Source organism: Cupressus sempervirens, chromosome 3 (genome assembly GCF_028749045.1).
Source record: "Cupressus sempervirens isolate cs-2001-9-10 chromosome 3, ASM2874904v1, whole genome shotgun sequence".
Taxonomy (NCBI): domain Eukaryota; kingdom Viridiplantae; phylum Streptophyta; class Pinopsida; order Cupressales; family Cupressaceae; genus Cupressus; species Cupressus sempervirens.
This window is the reverse complement of record NC_143120.1, coordinates 213,019,848-213,025,847: the sequence shown is the minus strand read 5'-3', so window position 1 is coordinate 213,025,847 and position 6,000 is coordinate 213,019,848. Positions and strand designations below refer to the sequence as shown.

General features: G+C 33.6%; 1 long non-coding RNA gene across 3 annotated transcripts in view; it reads right to left on the bottom strand.

Annotated features, from left to right (window-relative positions):
- Nucleotides 1–2,020: 2,020 nt before the first annotated feature.
- The window catches only part of LOC149565574 (uncharacterized), a 41,301-nt gene continuing 37,321 nt past the window's right edge, over nucleotides 2,021–6,000 (bottom strand). For all 3 annotated transcript variants that reach the window (XR_016362055.1, XR_016362054.1, XR_016362053.1), the window contains one exon: nucleotides 2,021–2,742. This is a non-coding gene — a long non-coding RNA (uncharacterized LOC149565574). The remainder of the gene's footprint in view (nucleotides 2,743–6,000) is intronic.

Genomic DNA, 6,000 nt, shown 5'->3' with positions numbered 1-6,000 from the left:
TATTGTGAGTTTATACCAGTATTATATCCATTTTCAGAGAAAATTAATACAAAAGGAATTTCAGCATATCTATGTATCTCATTTTTGTCTCCTTCCTTGTATATCTGTGATCTTGGGATTGAAGTGAACAATGTTCTTTCAGTTTAATGCAATTTAGAGAAATTGTATGTCTCTTAAAGATTGTTTTTTATTCAAACAATTAAGTAATTGCTTTCAGTAAGTGAAGAGTTTTAGATATATGAGAGGGATATGATAAGAATGAGATTCAAAGTTTGTTGTTGATAAATGTAATTGCAAGTCAATTAAATAGGTCTAAAGTTGCTAGTTTTGACTCTATATGACAATCGATAAAGCACTGATCAATTAATTTTAGTTGCAAGTTGATGGTTCTTATGGTTGCAAAATACATATATCAATCAAAAATCAAATTTCCATTTTATGTACTAAAGAACTAAGGTTGTTGGTCAGCACTTGTAATAGCTTTCCTTTTGATTATAACTAGCTATTGGAATCAAAAGTTTGCCACAAATCTAAGAAGAAATTGTGACCATTATCCGCTATAAGGGATAGTTTTGAGAGAAGAAATATCAGTGAGCAAGTGCCTGAAGAGAAAATCAAAATAACCAGTCACATTCATATCCCTGAGGTGCACCCGCCTTGGCCCTACAAAGCCTAAAGTGTAGAGAGTCTAATGTACTCTGTTGAAGTTGGTTCAGTGCTGAGATTAACCTTGTTGAATAGGGGACCTAGCTAATCCTTAGGCTTGCTTTCATCTTATGCACCCTGATATTGGGTTAGAAGTACCTGGAAGTCCAAAAACACCAACAAGAAGTATGGAAGGAACAAAAGAGGAGATTGTTTAATAGAATTAATTTGAGAATGGAACATAACACAAATTAAATTGAGGCAGCTATAGCGGAGGTGGTTATTAGTAGAAACATTAATGGAAGTAAAGACAATAAAAATCATAAGCTAGGATGATTGAACCAAGAACAAATGGAATGTGCTGAAAATCCCTCCCTTTATTGGGGATAATACCGAAAGGTAGATCAAAAAGAAAATAGTGTAAATGGGAGATGTCCCGAGTGGATTGGTTCAAACTTAATTTCAACAACCCTTTATTGGGGATAATATTGAAAGGTAGATCAAAAAGGAAATAGTGTAAATGGGAGATGTCCCAAGTGGATTGGTTCAAACTTAATTTCAACAACCCTTTATTGGGGATAATACCGAAAGGTAGATCAAAAAGGAAACAGTGTATATGGGAGATGTCCCAAGTGGATTGGTTCAAACTTAATTTCAACAAAGCTTTGAGGAGTAATCTAGGGGTAGTTGGAATTGGTTATGCATTCATGATAGGGAATGTAAAATTATGACTAGCCTAGTTGGGTCCAATAGAATAGAAATAAATAACTTGAAGTCACAACCCTAGTGGAAGGATTGTTATTATGTAAAAAACTACATATAAAGAATTTGGAATTTGAAGGGGATTTAACCATAGTAATTAATGCAGTTAGATTTGGCTCGACTCCAAATTGGCAACTCAAATGCATGGTTTAGAGAGTGGTGGAAATCTTAAGATTCTTTGAACAATACACAATCTATCATATATACAAAGAAGGGAATGGGGTTGTAGATAGATTGGCCAAGGGGTGAATGGGGTATGGATGGGATGTTTGGATTGAACTATGTATCTCTAGTATAAAAGAGTATGGGCTTTCTTAGGTGGGATTTACATTGATTTAGCTTTGGAAAGTGTAGGAGTCCATAAGGCTATCCAAGACCTATGACTTTTTAGGTAGAACCTAGGGTATCCTATGTGTTGTAGATACTTGGGTGGTTTACTTGCAATACAGGACTACACACACACACACACTAGTTGTGTTGGTTTTTTTCTGTTGGTGACTTCTAGAAAACAAACAAGCATCAAGCATGTCTGTTAACATTTTGTAACATTATGAGAAAAAATTAGTGCAGCAAGCGTGTTTTAGAACTCAGTAACATTAGTAGTAAACATACATTGATGGAAGAACTATTTAATAAATATTATATTGCCAAATAAATGCTGCAAAAGGGCTACATAAATAACTAGTCTATATAGCCCGATACCCCGTTCTGCCCTCTCAAACTCTCACATTGAGATTTTGAATTTTCAGCATCCATCTCATTTAGAGCTTTAGTATCTCACACGAAGTCCCTTAGAGTTTGATCACAGTTCAACACAATCGAAGGTTACATATTTGTTTTCCACTTCCATCTTTTATATTCTTAATGACAATACCGTGTGTTGTATTTCTTCCAAGTCTTGGGTTCATTTGTCAATTCTCTCATCCTTCTGATTGAGGATGGTTTTCATTGTTTTCATGTGTTCCTTGCACCAATCAAGTTCTCTTTGTAGACTCATTTTGTATAAAATTTATGATCAGCCTCACTTTGGTTCTGTCTAACAATGCAGGTTCCCCTTTGCTCAATCTTGTTAATAGCTCGATCAAAGTGATGACATCCTCCTACCAGATTTAATCCTCCACTAGCTGCATGTGAACAACAACACAACATTTGCATTGGAGATATACTTCTCATCCCAGCAAGATCATTTGTGGAGTAGATTACTGTTGTACCTTCCAAACCAACCAGCTGCCCCCTCATTAACAAAGCCATTTCTTTGTTTATCACTTGAGAACACATTCTTCCACTTTTTTATTTTCACTCCTTGGGAATTCATGTTCCACCAACCCTGATTACCTGGTAGATAAATGCAGAAAAATATTAGTCCCAATGGACATCTATGGTTGCACACACAAATGAGCTTAAACAACCATGTAACTAATTATACCATGAAATGAGTACTGTGATAGTTGTATGAGTTGTTGACAATGTGGAATAGTGAAAAATTGAGAAGCAATAACATTCCATAAATCAACTGTTAAACCAAACAATCAAAACTGACCACTTTGATTGGTAACGTGAAAACATTCATTTCTATCTGTAAACAGAGGATGAAAACCTTTACCAAAAGCTTCAAAAATTATCAAGGAGGCACATGCCATAAAAGTTGCATGTATTCTGCACAGATTAATATAAAGTGGCATAAAACTAGGTTAAGAATACAACCACTTATGTAGAAGACAAAAAAAATATCTGCATCTTATGCTCCGATTGCCATTTTCAACAAAAAATGTCAACAGCCTAGCATCATGAAAAATGCAGAGGCATAAAGCCATCAATATATTCACTGGTTTAAACCTCACAGGACAAGTCTTCCCCTTGTGAAGCTTCTGACAGTGAAATGATTGCACAAGTTTATCAGCATTGTTACTTCAGCTCCAAAGCAGAAACAACAACTTTTGGAACACTAAATTTCTACTTCATAGGGACTAGAAACTTTGCACAAAAAATTAAGCCTTGGTGTAAGTATATATTGTTTCATTCAACTTATCTGAACCATGCATCTATATGTCATCTACAAAATACAGGTGACCAAAAAACATCAATTGTCCACTAACTCCCATGATCAATCATCTCTGCATACAACATAATATATATATATATATATATATATATATATATAAAGAGACAAATTACAATATAAAAATAGTTACAATCATGGTGGGCACGATAATTTAAAAAGTATGGGCAGAAACTTGAAATAAATTTGAGCTGAAAAACAGATTACTTAAGTATATTTGCTAAAACATGAAGTTTATAAATGTTATACTTCTAATTATCTCGTCTCAAATCCGAGCATCTTTTTATTCATCTAGCCCGCAAAATGCCAAAATCAGGGATTTCTGATGTAAAAGGACTGATAAGATTTTAATAAATTCAGGGTATGATTCCACAATATAAACATGAGGTATTTTACCAGAACATATCTGTAAGTGTAAAACACAATTTCTTCCCCTCGTATATATTACTTTGAACTTTCACCAATTGTATGTAGGAAATGAAAAGCCTAGCAATAAAACATAACATCTAATGTAGATAAAGTTAACTGTAACTCTGAAGAAAAAGAGCAGGATCTTCGGAAATGTACAACGTTCTTCAAGGCCGTGAACAAATTAGCTGGTTTACTGGCAGAAAGAAATATCATAACAAGCACGCAACTTGACTACTGTAAAAATCACTATCGTTGTCACTGAATTGAACTAAACTTTGGAATACAATAATTCAGATACACTTCTCATTTTCTAAAACTTGGTTACTCTTTTCAACTCTAATTTAACGTGCACAAATTGAATGACTTTAAACTTTTTTATTACTTTTTATTTCACGCCTTTTAAATTTTATAATAATAAATATGAACATAGCAAATGTGAACACATTCAGATTAAGTGCCAGCCTGACATGGCCTTGTAGAAAACTCCTGCAAATTTATTAAGTATTTTCAGATCATGGAGTTTAGTAGTTCTGAAATCCAGGCAACCTTGTTATTTCTAAATAGATCTCTAATCCTTTCAAATAGCCATTAGCCTCCATATAAGTATACAGTGAGTCATACATTGGACTACATCCAGGAAAATGAAGGGTTGTATGAAACAAACAGGCCAAGGAAAAGATTGAAATGCCACTTTGACTTGTTAGACCTATCAGCTTCAAAAGCCATGCAAATTACAAAATCAAAATTAACATCCCAAAACAAAGTAATGGCAAAGCTATATACACAATTTGACTGTGACATCCTGATCAACCATAAAAAAGAAAATAGCATGGTAACCCAGAAGCCCTTACAGATCACCCAATAGCTATTCTTTGTCTTTGCAACATATGTCGATATCTTTGAATGCCAGGTGGTTTTAATTGATGTCTCTGTATAGTTAGCTGTACAAACACACAATTACACTTCACAATGCAGCATTAGTGTCCACTGATGATTTTGAACCTCTTTATCATTAAAACCACATCAGTCACTAATGATCCTCATTTTCAGCCTTTCGTCCTGGCTTGACTTTTCATGTATTGTCTAGCCTCTTAATTTTTAATTCATTTAATTAGCCTTACAGTTCCACAATTACACTTCATAATGCAGCATTAGTGTCCACTGATGATTTTGAACCTCTTTATCATTAAAACCACATCAGTCACTAATGATCCTCATTTTCAGCCTTTCGTCCTGGCTTGACTTTTCATGTATTGTCTAGCCTCTTAATTTTTAATTCATTTAATTAGCCTTACAGTTCCCCAGGATCAAATTTATCCTTTGACTTCGATTCATTTTCAAATAATAAAGGCAACACCACCACTGGCAGTTTTGACTGAAAACAACAATATGGTAGTTAAAGTCAGACAGCAATTCCTCGGCAGACCCAAAAACACGAAAAACTCAGGGTTCAGTGAAAACTTCTGGAAGAACTCAGCAAATTCATCAAACTGTTTCAGATACTAAAAGCTATGAAATTTATTAAAATATGCTCCAAGACATGCAGATTACTGAGTTTAGAGACCATATTACTGCTTTAATTCATATATCAATCAAAATTAGAATTCAAAGCACTTAATAAATCCATAGACAAAAATGAGTTCAAAGTTTCAATAAAAGTTCTCCTTCAGTCATCCAAGTTTATGCTACCAGAAACAAGAAACAGTTGCAATGGTTGCAACAAGATGACCAGAAACATTATGTCTTAAGAGGTTTCCAAATTCAAATTGGAATGTCTATAAAGTAAATATTACTCTAAAAATGTTTGCAATACTTTTATATTTAAAAAAAAAAATTAAAGAATTTAAACACAACTAATTGTAGAAATTTAAAGAATATTTATATTTAAAACATCTTTCTATAAATATTTTTTAAAAATTAAAAACTATGAAATATAATTATATATTTTAATGTTTAATACAGATTTGGCATACATTTTATAATCTAACAATACTCCTTTCTTCCATCCCTCTTATTTGCCTGTGCCACCACACTTTGCACTGCTATCTAAATGCCAGCTCTCTATTCTTCCCATTCCCCACCATACAAGCAATTATCAACCAGTCTGTGGGTACATGACTGAA